This window comes from Anabrus simplex, chromosome 4, assembly GCF_040414725.1.
Source record: "Anabrus simplex isolate iqAnaSimp1 chromosome 4, ASM4041472v1, whole genome shotgun sequence".
NCBI lineage: Eukaryota > Metazoa > Arthropoda > Insecta > Orthoptera > Tettigoniidae > Anabrus > Anabrus simplex.
Window position 1 is genome coordinate 454,149,475 of NC_090268.1, and position 14,627 is coordinate 454,164,101.

General features: G+C 46.7%; 2 non-coding genes across 2 annotated transcripts; both read right to left on the reverse strand.

The window, feature by feature from the left end:
• Nucleotides 1-3,214: 3,214 nt before the first annotated feature.
• On the reverse strand, nt 3,215-3,333 carry LOC137500627 (5S ribosomal RNA). Its single transcript, XR_011018135.1, has one exon. It is a non-coding gene; the product is annotated as a 5S ribosomal RNA (ribosomal RNA).
• Nucleotides 3,334-12,616: 9,283 nt separating this feature from the next.
• On the reverse strand, nt 12,617-12,735 carry LOC137500628 (5S ribosomal RNA). The gene has a single exon (XR_011018136.1). It is a non-coding gene; the product is annotated as a 5S ribosomal RNA (ribosomal RNA).
• Between the last annotated feature and the right edge of the window lie 1,892 nt (nt 12,736-14,627).

The window sequence follows — 14,627 nt, forward strand, 5'->3', positions numbered from 1 at the left end:
AAGAAGTTGTGTTTAATGACCCTTCAATAGGAGTTTATTTTTTGAGAGAAGCTAGTGTTTTTACCTTGAATATGTATACTCTGAACGAGGTGAAGCAGAATTTGAAGCCAACTGATCGCGCCGAGACTCGATCTTGCTACCCACCTTCATCATACAGAGTAGCGTATGACGATGATGATGATGATGATGATGATGATGATGATGATGGTAGTAATAACTGTATCCAAAATTCAGGTAACATCAGTTTTTACTCGCAAAATGGTTTCATGATTTCTTTGGCTAAGAGAACCAAGCGGTAACCCTAACCTCGAAAATGAATTGTCGCTCTCGATTTATAAGATGCCCTTTCTTTCTTCGGCCTAGTCGCTATCTAGTCGGCAGTCGTTTGAAATCGTGCAGGTTTCTGCATGGTTCGACGTGCGTATCCTACTAGCAGTTGAAGTCAGCGTGAAATTAAGTACAGTACAGTAACTATGTGTAAGATCTCCTTCACTTGGTGAGACAAGTTGTAGGGCCAAATAAAGGTACAGAGAGCAGAGAGAGCATTACATAACATAGAGCTAAATATGCACTGTACTTGGGTTGATGGTGTATTATACTGAACGCCCTCTTCCCCCCCTCCCCCTGCCATTACATCTTTACTGAATGATTCTGCACAACGTTCCCTGCTGTTAATATTAATCCCCTACTGGGTTTTAGCTTAACGGTATCACTCGGTAATCATCATCATCATGACAGCCTCTGTCCTTCATGCTAAAAATCAGCTGCAGAGAAAAGGACCCTTTGTGTTCTTGCCATTATTATTATTATTATTATTATTATTATTATTATTATTATTATTATTATTATTATTATTATCATTATCATTTACCTCAGCGAATGAAAGCCCATGTATGAACATTTTTTTGTACATAAGCAACGATCAGCTGCTTTACCGACACCTTGTAATCCAAGAAAGAAAGAAAGAAAGAAAGAAAGAAAGAAAGAAAGAAAGTAAGTATAGGGGTACCTAACCACTCCTGAAAACTACTTTCATTGAAGGTTGTACTAGGCCAAACTCTAGAGACCTCTTACTAAATGGTACCATACTACAGGGCAGGTGTAAAAAATAGTTAATGAAACCGTATAATGAAAGGTACAGACTTAAGAGCAAGTGGCGTACTGGCTTATTATCCCTCCCTTCCAGGACCCTTCTTGCAACCACTAACCACCACCTACACCCCTGCCCAAGCAGTATTCGAGCATCGGGCTGTGTGATGTGGTCGCCTTAGAAGTTTGTGCTAGACAATACCCCAAAGAAAGTAGGTGGTTTAAGACAGGCAATAAAGTTTTAAGTTTTACTCCTCTTCCCTCAAATATGAAGAGAAGTACACCATAATGAGGGGTACTAAGCCATTTAAATTCATGACAGAGACCTGATGATTCTTAGCCCTGCTGATCTAGGGTGACACTTGATATAACCAGGCCAGACCCAGTACCTGAATATTTTTAGGTTATCCAAGCCAAACCTGGGTTATATATTGCCCGAAATATGTAGCATCTACCCTGTAATTAGAAGATGCAGGTGTGACTTCACGACTGGTGATGATATAACGGAGCACAATTTAGCATGTTAGGTACTAGTAGATCCACGATCAGCCCTAGCCGTGTCTGATGCAGAAATCCTAACCTGACTTGGGAAGAACGGTAACTTATTTCTTTCTTTCTTTCTTTCTTTCTTTCTTTCCTTGAACGCTAGCCTGTAGTAGTAAGGCAAGAGGCAGTGATCAGGTGGTCAGCAAAAGGACACATTATTGCTTGAGTTCGAAATTGTCCACTGCCTTAAGTAATAGTCGTATTAGTAGCAGTAATGGTGGTGGTGGTACTACTAGTAAGGTTATGTTCACTATTATCTTACGCCTTTCGTAGATGCCGAGGTGCCGGAAGTTTGTCCCGCAGGAGTTCTTTTTATGCGCCCATATCTACAGACCATCGAAATATCACACGAGTGAGCCGGTGTCGAACCTGTCAAGTAGGGCTCAGAATGGTCTAATTTTAATTCTAGGACGGTAACAGTAACTATACGGAGTTCCGATTCGTTCTACTCAATTTATCACTTGCCAAAAGATCGGTCAGCTGACGTACAAACAACAAAAACGAGTGCTTTCCTCCCTTCACCTAACCTAAAACGTCACGACTCTTTGAACTAACCCTTGTCGTCAAAAGGTTACCTTCTCAGTCTTATTTGAAGGGCGTCTCGTCTTTGATAGAAATGAAAGAGTTTTACAAGTTCCTAGGCTTCAAAACTACGTTACATCGCAACACACGCACTTCGAAGATAGCGGGCTGTGTGTAGGCCACTGTACTGCACTGGTGCCCTACCGTTCGTAAGGAAGCCCGGGAGAGACACGAGCGTACTACAAACTTGTAACTTATTGCCGAACCGTGTCGTAATTTGAATAGCTACTTACCTGAAAGAACATAAAAGGAAATTGTTCGACTCTTTGAGGGGCTGCTAAATGCCGCGGTCGGTTGCTAGGACATGGCTTTCATTGTAATCACGACAGTGTCGATGACGTTGCATGGAAACCACCTTCCTCGCGATTTTCAAGGTGGGCGGGGAGTTTAGAAGCCTCGTTCCGCCCTTTAATAATCTTAATATTGGGAGAAATAGGACGTAGAATGATGTTATGTGCCATAAGAGGCCTGCAGGATAAGCTACACTAACCTAAAAGAATAAGAACAGCAAGTTTAGACATAGGGACGTACGATAGGAGGTACGAAAGTTAAAATCCTGGCACGAGTAATTGGAAGCGGTGCTAGGCTCAGCAAGGGTCCCCTAGGTCGACACACACACACACACACACACACACACACACACACACACACACACACACAGAGAGAGAGAGAGAGAGAGAGAGAGAGAGAGAGAGACGACGAATAATAATAATAATAATAATAATAATAATAATAATAATAATAATAATAATAATAATAATAACAACAACGATGATGATGATGTCGCCGCCGCCAGGTTAGGCCGGTCACCTAGGAGGAAATGCAATACTACGCTAAGCTTCGTTCCTGTATAGCCACGGGGTCGAAGAGCAGCAAAAGGTCTAGCTAGTTTCAGACGTAACAAAAAACGTGATTTAAGCAATTTCTGCTGGCCTGAGGCAAAAGTTGAAAGTAAGTTGTCGTACTGGGACTGGGAAACTTGGTAAAAAGGGAATTGAGCCAACGGCACGTGGTGTTCCCAAGCGGTCACCCATCCAAGTACTGACCACGCCCAATGTTGCTTAACTGCGGTGATCGGACGAGAACCGGTGTATTCAACATGGTATGGCCGTTGGCGAGAGAACGGAGCTTGAAACGTCCATACGAACCGCAAAGCGAGTTTCCTGGAGGTCTTTGTGGCGCGGGGGCGTTGGCAATGGTGCAGGGGTGTGCTCGGAGGTCGCCGTCGCGGAGCGGGCGCGGGTGGTTGTCGCGCTCCGCGGCGAAACGTACCCTAACTCGACTTAACCCCACTTCTCGTAACCTAACCCCAAAAAAACGCGCGCGCTGGCGCGCGCGCGCACACACACACGGGAAGTGTCGAGGGTTGTAATAATAATAATAATAATAATAATAATAATTACTGAAGGTGGTTGTGAAGGGGCCGGCGCTGTAGCGCAGGGGCAGCGTGCCTGCCTCGTAGCTGGGGGGCCCGGGTTCAATTCCCGGCCAGGCAAAGGAATTTTACCTCGATCTAATGGCTGCTTTGAGGTCCACTCAGCCTGCTTGCTTAGGGGCTGTAGTGCCATGGGGCTTGGTCTGGTTTTCATTGTAAAGGACAAAGCAGGAGGATTTTTAGCAATAAGGTAATGTAGTAGTAGTAGTAGTAGTAGTTCTTCCCTCCTTAGCTTATGATTTGAATGTTTTGCACTGTCTTTCGATGTATATGAAGTAGGACAGATAGATAAAATCAGAGTGGAGTTGATAACAAGGCTAACAGATGCTGCTCTTTTTTTTAAAGGTGTGGTGGCCCTGAAAAGGGCCGTTTGTTAAGAATGCAGCAAGGCAGAAAACCTGGCACCTTACTTGGAGCTGGTGTATTTGGTAACTGCCTTGGTACCCTCACTGACGGCGTGCTTGGCCAGCTCACCGGGCAACAGGAGGCGGACGGCAGTCTGGATCTCCCGACTGGTGATGGTGGAGCGCTTGTTGTAGTGGGCCAGACGGGAAGCCTCAGCGGCGATGCGCTCGAAGATGTCGTTGACAAAGCTGTTCATGATGCTCATCGCCTTGCTGGAGATGCCAGTATCAGGATGTACCTGTTTAAGCACCTTGTAGATGTAGATGGCATAGCTTTCCTTCCTCTTGCGCTTCTTCTTCTTGTCTCCCTTGGAGATGTTCTTCTGGGCCTTGCCGGCTTTCTTGGCTGCCTTTCCGCTTGTCTTGGGTGGCATGGTTGTCTGGGATGTCTCCTAGAAAGTAAATTTTTCGGCCCCCTTGCAATTCTTTTTAAGACCGAGAGGGCTGCATGCGACTAGCCAATGAGCGCAAGCTTACTGCAGCCTTATTGGTTGGCTCGTAACGTTGAGCAACCTTGCAGGCTACAAAACTGGTGCGCAGAGTGATTCGGTATCATTTTCCCTTCGAAGTAGAGCAGCAGAGCATCATAGCATCATGTCAGGACGAGGAAAGGGAGGAAAAGTGAAGGGCAAGTCCAAGAGTCGCTCCAGCCGTGCAGGCCTGCAGTTCCCTGTCGGCCGTATCCACCGTCTCCTCCGCAAGGGAAACTACGCTGAGCGAGTGGGTGCTGGGGCTCCTGTGTACCTGGCTGCAGTCATGGAATACCTGGCAGCTGAAGTTCTTGAGTTGGCGGGCAATGCAGCCCGTGACAACAAGAAGACCAGGATCATCCCTCGTCACTTACAGTTGGCCATCCGTAACGACGAGGAGTTGAACAAGTTGCTGTCTGGAGTGACCATTGCCCAGGGTGGTGTTCTGCCCAACATCCAGGCAGTGCTCCTGCCTAAGAAGACCGAGAAGAAGGCTTAAGTTCCTGTTCTCGGTCAGGGCGTTGGCTCACCGGAAAAATATAAATAAACGGCCCTTTTCAGGGCCACCAACTCCTTAAGATAAGAGCTGTTTGTCTATCATGCTGCTATAGCTATCTTAGCAGAAGTATGGAGAAATCCTGAAGTGATAGAGCAGTTCAGACAACTCTCCTAATAATAATGATAATAATAACAATAATGAGACACTGCAAATATGAGGGCATCTGTAACATTAGCCAGGAGAGCACAAGAATAGCCTTTCCTTTGAGGTTATTTATTTAAGGGGGAAATGAGTAAGGTAGCTCCAGGCCCCTCTTAATATTTAATTTTCAGAAGGGAAGGAAGAAGGAAGTACATTATAGATTTCTTTTCATTTCATTTATGCTGTATAATTCTGTTCTTGACTGCTGGATACTACCAACCTATGCATGTAAGAACACACACTTAACTAGAAAGGAAAGGAAAGGATACTTAAAGTAGTATATTTACAATACTTTGTCTTTTAGACGTGCACAGCAAGGAAGATAATGTTTGTTTTCTCTTGTTAGCATTAAAATGTAGACATCATAACTGATAATGAGGGCTTTTTTCCGTGCAGGTTTCGGGGAGATGACTGTTTTGAGAGGGAGAATAGCGCAAGCTACGTTAGAGGAGTACTGTAAGTGGGACTCTGTGCTCTTTTGAGAGGTAAGTGGTGGCCCTGAAAAGGGCCGTTTTTTAAATACTGCATGCTCACAAACGGGAGCACGCTCGGAGGAGACTTAACCACCAAAACCGTACAGGGTGCGTCCCTGCCTCTTGAGAGCATAGACGACATCCATGGCGGTCACGGTCTTCCTCTTGGCGTGCTCGGTGTAGGTGACGGCATCCCGGATAACGTTCTCCAGGAATACCTTGAGCACGCCACGGGTCTCCTCGTAGATAAGTCCCGAAATACGCTTGACTCCACCTCTGCGAGCGAGACGTCTGATGGCAGGCTTAGTGATGCCCTGGATGTTGTCTCGGAGCACCTTCCTGTGACGCTTGGCGCCTCCTTTGCCGAGTCCCTTGCCTCCCTTGCCTCGTCCGGTCATGATAGATCAGTAGAGCTGCGAGTTCAGAGCTAGAATGCGGCTGGCACTCGAGGCCCCTCGCTTTTGTTGAAAGTGCCTGGCCCCGGTGACGTCAGCACCGCCCGGCCAATGGGAGTGCAGCTGCTACCGAGGGTGGGGGAAGCGAAGCAATAAAACAGTCGGGCAGCAAGCCCCCGAACCATTCTTCCTGGGACGAGTCGACAGTGAGCACGTGATGGCCCGTACTAAGCAGACTGCACGTAAATCTACCGGAGGCAAGGCCCCGCGCAAGCAACTGGCCACCAAGGCTGCCCGTAAGAGCGCGCCTGCCACCGGAGGAGTGAAGAAGCCTCATCGCTACAGGCCCGGTACCGTGGCCCTGCGTGAGATCAGACGCTACCAGAAGAGCACTGAGCTTCTGATCCGCAAGCTGCCCTTCCAGCGGCTGGTGAGAGAGATAGCTCAGGACTTCAAGACCGACCTGCGCTTCCAGAGCTCGGCTGTCATGGCCTTGCAGGAGGCCAGTGAGGCCTACCTGGTGGGTCTTTTTGAAGACACCAACTTGTGTGCCATCCACGCCAAGCGTGTCACCATCATGCCTAAGGACATCCAGCTCGCCCGCCGCATCCGTGGCGAACGTGCCTAAGTCCGGTGCTTGTCTTATGGCTGGAGCTTTACCAAACGGCCCTTTTCAGGGCCACCAAAATTTCCTAGAAGAGTAGTTATTGTCTCTCTGGTCTAGGATAGAAGGAAAACGAAAAGAAAAAAAGCTAGTGGTTCCTCTAGGTTCAAGGAAAAATCTAAGAGTAACAGAATATAATAATAATAACAATAATAATAATAATAATAATAATAATAATAATAATAATAATAATCTTGAGTATTGAGTACAATAATTCATTAATTAATATCTAGGACGTGATAGTAATAATAATAATAATAATAATAATAATAATAATAATAATAATAACAACAACAACAGCAACAGCAAAAGTGCAGTAAGTAAGGATAAAGAAAAATGTAGTTAAGTACAATAATAATGAAATTTGAAGAGTGAGTCGCCCCGCAATGAGACAAACTAGCCTGTTTAGGAGGCAGAGATAGGAGAGGCCAGGGTTCCAGCCTTGGACAGTGACTGACATAATATGCTCTCTTGGGGAATAAAATTGATGGCCCTGATAAGGGCCGTTTTTCCTCTGCTCCTACGAGAGCAAGAGGTGCGTGTAGAAGGAAGCAAGAACATGAAATGTCCTCACTTCCTTTTTGCTGGTGCCTTTTTAGGCGAGGCCTTGGGCTTAGCGGCCTTTTTAGGCTTAGGTGCCTTAGGTTTCTTAGTGGGCACCTTGGCGGCCTTCTTAGCCTTGGAAGGAGCCTTCTGCTTGGGTTTGGGAGCAGGAGCGGCCTTCTTCTTCTCGGCAGGCTTTTTGGAAATGGCTTTCTTGGCTGCAGCCTTGGCTCCACCAGCCTTCTTCGCCTTGGGGATGCGCTTCTCCTTGGGGGCAGCGGACCGCTTGACAGGGGCTGCGCTGGCCTTCTCCGGCTTGGCAGCCGAAGCGAGCTTGAAGGAACCTGAAGCTCCCTTCCCCTTGGTCTGGACCAGCTCTCCGGAAGCCACGGCAGATTTCAGGTACTTCTTGATGAAAGGGGCCAGCTTCTCAGAGTCCACCTTGTAGTTGGCAGAGATGTACTTCTTGATAGCCTGCAGAGAAGATCCACCTCGTTCCTTCAGGCTCTTGATGGCACTGCCCACCATCTCGGAGGTTTTCGGATGGGCAGGCTTGGTGCGAGGTTTCTTCGATGCAGAAGCCTTGCTCTTCTTGGGCGACGCCTGGGCCGGAGCCGAGGCGGGTGCAGATGCTGCCGATGCTGTTGCTGTGTCAGCCATGGTCACGATGAGAATGTGTTCGCGCGCTCCCCTGGTTATCTGAGTGTATCAGGCTACTCGGACCGCGCAGGAAACAGCAGTGGCTGGCTGTCGGGTGGGTTGCGCGGCGACAAGTTGGGGACGTGCTTCCTAGCTCCTTTCTCGTGCTCCCTGCGTCTTTAAGGGGTGGGTTACAATCAGGGTTCGGTTAGGAAGGGATAGTCAAAGGTTTGACGCTGCTCCTCAGGTGGCAGAAGTACTCGTCACCTTGCTTCGGGCGTCCTGATGGAGGTGCGTTCGATGGGCAGCATTTCACCAGCCGCCTCTCCATGCCGACGTTTAGGGGCGGCCGTCGTCGTCGCGACGCCCCCGGGAGTGACCCCCTCTTACCTGAAGGAAGCCCAATCCTTCCTCTAGCAATGGAGCTGAACGGCCATCCTCAGGCTCTAACCCCTTCCGAGTGAGAGCAAAGGCAAGTCAGCCTTTAGGTAGTTTTCCACAGAGTGAAGCAGACCTGCTGTAATCTGCCTCTTGTAGCTTTGCTTGAAAGGACCTACAGGATAAAGGACATAAGTTAGAAGCTAGCCTCCATGACTCGTTCGACTCCTGCTTTCCTGCTGGTAGCGCCAATCTCGTAAAGTCCTAGCCTTTAGGCCTCTATTTATAAGGCTCTCAACTCTGTACAGTCTCTCACATCCAGCAGCTTTCAGCCCCTGTCGGGGGTCGAAAGCTCAGGTTGGGAAAAGGGACAGCCTGCCCAAGGGAACCTCTAGATGTTTCTTAGGGCATAATTAAATTTCCAGTTCGCTACAGAGCCTGTACCGCCTCAGGAGAGGCTTCACCCCTCGCCTGCTGGATGGAGGCATTGTGAGTCGTATCTTACTGCCTCCAGTGGGCTGCGAAGGCAGGATCGAGAACACCGTGACGGAGGAAGGGGCAGTCAGTCCAGACTCTTCAAAGAACAGATTTCCTGTACCAGGAGATGATAAGTCTGTCAGTTTGATAGACCTGGCAACATCCCTTACCTTCGGTCAAATTTCTTTAGGATGAGAGACCCTTTGAGACAGCAACTCAGCAGATTTATTGGAAGGAAGGAAGGAAGGAAGGAAGGAAGGAAGGAAGGAAGGAAGGAAGGAAGGAAGGAAGGAAGGACCATGGTTTCCCAACAAACTTCTCTGCAAGACATTGCCACAACTTACAAGGGAAAAAATGTAAAGGTTTGAGGTGCTGCAACACTCATACAGCTAACATCTCACTTAAATGGTCCTGAAAGAAAGAAAGAAAGAAAGAAAGAAAGAAAGAAAGAAAGACAGAAAGAAAGAAAGAAAGAAAGAAAGGAAAATAATAATAATAATAATAATAATAATAATAATAATAATAATAATAATAATAATAATAATAATAATAATAAGAAGAAGAAGAAGAAGAAGAAGAAGAAGAAGAAGAAGAAGAAGAAGAAGAAGAAGAAGTTGTGTTTAATGACCCTTCAATAGGAGTTTATTTTTTGAGAGAAGCTAGTGTTTTTACCTTGAATATGTATACTCTGAACGAGGTGAAGCAGAATTTGAAGCCAACTGATCGCGCCGAGACTCGATCTTGCTACCCACCTTCATCATACAGAGTAGCGTATGACGATGATGATGATGATGATGATGATGATGATGATGATGGTAGTAATAACTGTATCCAAAATTCAGGTAACATCAGTTTTTACTCGCAAAATGGTTTCATGATTTCTTTGGCTAAGAGAACCAAGCGGTAACCCTAACCTCGAAAATGAATTGTCGCTCTCGATTTATAAGATGCCCTTTCTTTCTTCGGCCTAGTCGCTATCTAGTCGGCAGTCGTTTGAAATCGTGCAGGTTTCTGCATGGTTCGACGTGCGTATCCTACTAGCAGTTGAAGTCAGCGTGAAATTAAGTACAGTACAGTAACTATGTGTAAGATCTCCTTCACTTGGTGAGACAAGTTGTAGGGCCAAATAAAGGTACAGAGAGCAGAGAGAGCATTACATAACATAGAGCTAAATATGCACTGTACTTGGGTTGATGGTGTATTATACTGAACGCCCTCTTCCCCCCCTCCCCCTGCCATTACATCTTTACTGAATGATTCTGCACAACGTTCCCTGCTGTTAATATTAATCCCCTACTGGGTTTTAGCTTAACGGTATCACTCGGTAATCATCATCATCATGACAGCCTCTGTCCTTCATGCTAAAAATCAGCTGCAGAGAAAAGGACCCTTTGTGTTCTTGCCATTATTATTATTATTATTATTATTATTATTATTATTATTATTATTATTATTATTATTATCATTATCATTTACCTCAGCGAATGAAAGCCCATGTATGAACATTTTTTTGTACATAAGCAACGATCAGCTGCTTTACCGACACCTTGTAATCCAAGAAAGAAAGAAAGAAAGAAAGAAAGAAAGAAAGAAAGAAAGTAAGTATAGGGGTACCTAACCACTCCTGAAAACTACTTTCATTGAAGGTTGTACTAGGCCAAACTCTAGAGACCTCTTACTAAATGGTACCATACTACAGGGCAGGTGTAAAAAATAGTTAATGAAACCGTATAATGAAAGGTACAGACTTAAGAGCAAGTGGCGTACTGGCTTATTATCCCTCCCTTCCAGGACCCTTCTTGCAACCACTAACCACCACCTACACCCCTGCCCAAGCAGTATTCGAGCATCGGGCTGTGTGATGTGGTCGCCTTAGAAGTTTGTGCTAGACAATACCCCAAAGAAAGTAGGTGGTTTAAGACAGGCAATAAAGTTTTAAGTTTTACTCCTCTTCCCTCAAATATGAAGAGAAGTACACCATAATGAGGGGTACTAAGCCATTTAAATTCATGACAGAGACCTGATGATTCTTAGCCCTGCTGATCTAGGGTGACACTTGATATAACCAGGCCAGACCCAGTACCTGAATATTTTTAGGTTATCCAAGCCAAACCTGGGTTATATATTGCCCGAAATATGTAGCATCTACCCTGTAATTAGAAGATGCAGGTGTGACTTCACGACTGGTGATGATATAACGGAGCACAATTTAGCATGTTAGGTACTAGTAGATCCACGATCAGCCCTAGCCGTGTCTGATGCAGAAATCCTAACCTGACTTGGGAAGAACGGTAACTTATTTCTTTCTTTCTTTCTTTCTTTCTTTCTTTCCTTGAACGCTAGCCTGTAGTAGTAAGGCAAGAGGCAGTGATCAGGTGGTCAGCAAAAGGACACATTATTGCTTGAGTTCGAAATTGTCCACTGCCTTAAGTAATAGTCGTATTAGTAGCAGTAATGGTGGTGGTGGTACTACTAGTAAGGTTATGTTCACTATTATCTTACGCCTTTCGTAGATGCCGAGGTGCCGGAAGTTTGTCCCGCAGGAGTTCTTTTTATGCGCCCATATCTACAGACCATCGAAATATCACACGAGTGAGCCGGTGTCGAACCTGTCAAGTAGGGCTCAGAATGGTCTAATTTTAATTCTAGGACGGTAACAGTAACTATACGGAGTTCCGATTCGTTCTACTCAATTTATCACTTGCCAAAAGATCGGTCAGCTGACGTACAAACAACAAAAACGAGTGCTTTCCTCCCTTCACCTAACCTAAAACGTCACGACTCTTTGAACTAACCCTTGTCGTCAAAAGGTTACCTTCTCAGTCTTATTTGAAGGGCGTCTCGTCTTTGATAGAAATGAAAGAGTTTTACAAGTTCCTAGGCTTCAAAACTACGTTACATCGCAACACACGCACTTCGAAGATAGCGGGCTGTGTGTAGGCCACTGTACTGCACTGGTGCCCTACCGTTCGTAAGGAAGCCCGGGAGAGACACGAGCGTACTACAAACTTGTAACTTATTGCCGAACCGTGTCGTAATTTGAATAGCTACTTACCTGAAAGAACATAAAAGGAAATTGTTCGACTCTTTGAGGGGCTGCTAAATGCCGCGGTCGGTTGCTAGGACATGGCTTTCATTGTAATCACGACAGTGTCGATGACGTTGCATGGAAACCACCTTCCTCGCGATTTTCAAGGTGGGCGGGGAGTTTAGAAGCCTCGTTCCGCCCTTTAATAATCTTAATATTGGGAGAAATAGGACGTAGAATGATGTTATGTGCCATAAGAGGCCTGCAGGATAAGCTACACTAACCTAAAAGAATAAGAACAGCAAGTTTAGACATAGGGACGTACGATAGGAGGTACGAAAGTTAAAATCCTGGCACGAGTAATTGGAAGCGGTGCTAGGCTCAGCAAGGGTCCCCTAGGTCGACACACACACACACACACACACACACACACACACACACACACACACACACAGAGAGAGAGAGAGAGAGAGAGAGAGAGAGAGAGAGAGACGACGAATAATAATAATAATAATAATAATAATAATAATAATAATAATAATAATAATAATAATAATAACAACAACGATGATGATGATGTCGCCGCCGCCAGGTTAGGCCGGTCACCTAGGAGGAAATGCAATACTACGCTAAGCTTCGTTCCTGTATAGCCACGGGGTCGAAGAGCAGCAAAAGGTCTAGCTAGTTTCAGACGTAACAAAAAACGTGATTTAAGCAATTTCTGCTGGCCTGAGGCAAAAGTTGAAAGTAAGTTGTCGTACTGGGACTGGGAAACTTGGTAAAAAGGGAATTGAGCCAACGGCACGTGGTGTTCCCAAGCGGTCACCCATCCAAGTACTGACCACGCCCAATGTTGCTTAACTGCGGTGATCGGACGAGAACCGGTGTATTCAACATGGTATGGCCGTTGGCGAGAGAACGGAGCTTGAAACGTCCATACGAACCGCAAAGCGAGTTTCCTGGAGGTCTTTGTGGCGCGGGGGCGTTGGCAATGGTGCAGGGGTGTGCTCGGAGGTCGCCGTCGCGGAGCGGGCGCGGGTGGTTGTCGCGCTCCGCGGCGAAACGTACCCTAACTCGACTTAACCCCACTTCTCGTAACCTAACCCCAAAAAAACGCGCGCGCTGGCGCGCGCGCGCACACACACACGGGAAGTGTCGAGGGTTGTAATAATAATAATAATAATAATAATAATAATTACTGAAGGTGGTTGTGAAGGGGCCGGCGCTGTAGCGCAGGGGCAGCGTGCCTGCCTCGTAGCTGGGGGGCCCGGGTTCAATTCCCGGCCAGGCAAAGGAATTTTACCTCGATCTAATGGCTGCTTTGAGGTCCACTCAGCCTGCTTGCTTAGGGGCTGTAGTGCCATGGGGCTTGGTCTGGTTTTCATTGTAAAGGACAAAGCAGGAGGATTTTTAGCAATAAGGTAATGTAGTAGTAGTAGTAGTAGTAGTTCTTCCCTCCTTAGCTTATGATTTGAATGTTTTGCACTGTCTTTCGATGTATATGAAGTAGGACAGATAGATAAAATCAGAGTGGAGTTGATAACAAGGCTAACAGATGCTGCTCTTTTTTTTAAAGGTGTGGTGGCCCTGAAAAGGGCCGTTTGTTAAGAATGCAGCAAGGCAGAAAACCTGGCACCTTACTTGGAGCTGGTGTATTTGGTAACTGCCTTGGTACCCTCACTGACGGCGTGCTTGGCCAGCTCACCGGGCAACAGGAGGCGGACGGCAGTCTGGATCTCCCGACTGGTGATGGTGGAGCGCTTGTTGTAGTGGGCCAGACGGGAAGCCTCAGCGGCGATGCGCTCGAAGATGTCGTTGACAAAGCTGTTCATGATGCTCATCGCCTTGCTGGAGATGCCAGTATCAGGATGTACCTGTTTAAGCACCTTGTAGATGTAGATGGCATAGCTTTCCTTCCTCTTGCGCTTCTTCTTCTTGTCTCCCTTGGAGATGTTCTTCTGGGCCTTGCCGGCTTTCTTGGCTGCCTTTCCGCTTGTCTTGGGTGGCATGGTTGTCTGGGATGTCTCCTAGAAAGTAAATTTTTCGGCCCCCTTGCAATTCTTTTTAAGACCGAGAGGGCTGCATGCGACTAGCCAATGAGCGCAAGCTTACTGCAGCCTTATTGGTTGGCTCGTAACGTTGAGCAACCTTGCAGGCTACAAAACTGGTGCGCAGAGTGATTCGGTATCATTTTCCCTTCGAAGTAGAGCAGCAGAGCATCATAGCATCATGTCAGGACGAGGAAAGGGAGGAAAAGTGAAGGGCAAGTCCAAGAGTCGCTCCAGCCGTGCAGGCCTGCAGTTCCCTGTCGGCCGTATCCACCGTCTCCTCCGCAAGGGAAACTACGCTGAGCGAGTGGGTGCTGGGGCTCCTGTGTACCTGGCTGCAGTCATGGAATACCTGGCAGCTGAAGTTCTTGAGTTGGCGGGCAATGCAGCCCGTGACAACAAGAAGACCAGGATCATCCCTCGTCACTTACAGTTGGCCATCCGTAACGACGAGGAGTTGAACAAGTTGCTGTCTGGAGTGACCATTGCCCAGGGTGGTGTTCTGCCCAACATCCAGGCAGTGCTCCTGCCTAAGAAGACCGAGAAGAAGGCTTAAGTTCCTGTTCTCGGTCAGGGCGTTGGCTCACCGGAAAAATATAAATAAACGGCCCTTTTCAGGGCCACCAACTCCTTAAGATAAGAGCTGTTTGTCTATCATGCTGCTATAGCTATCTTAGCAGAAGTATGGAGAAATCCTGAAGTGATAGAGCAGTTCAGACAACTCTCCTAATAATAATGATAATAATAACAATAATG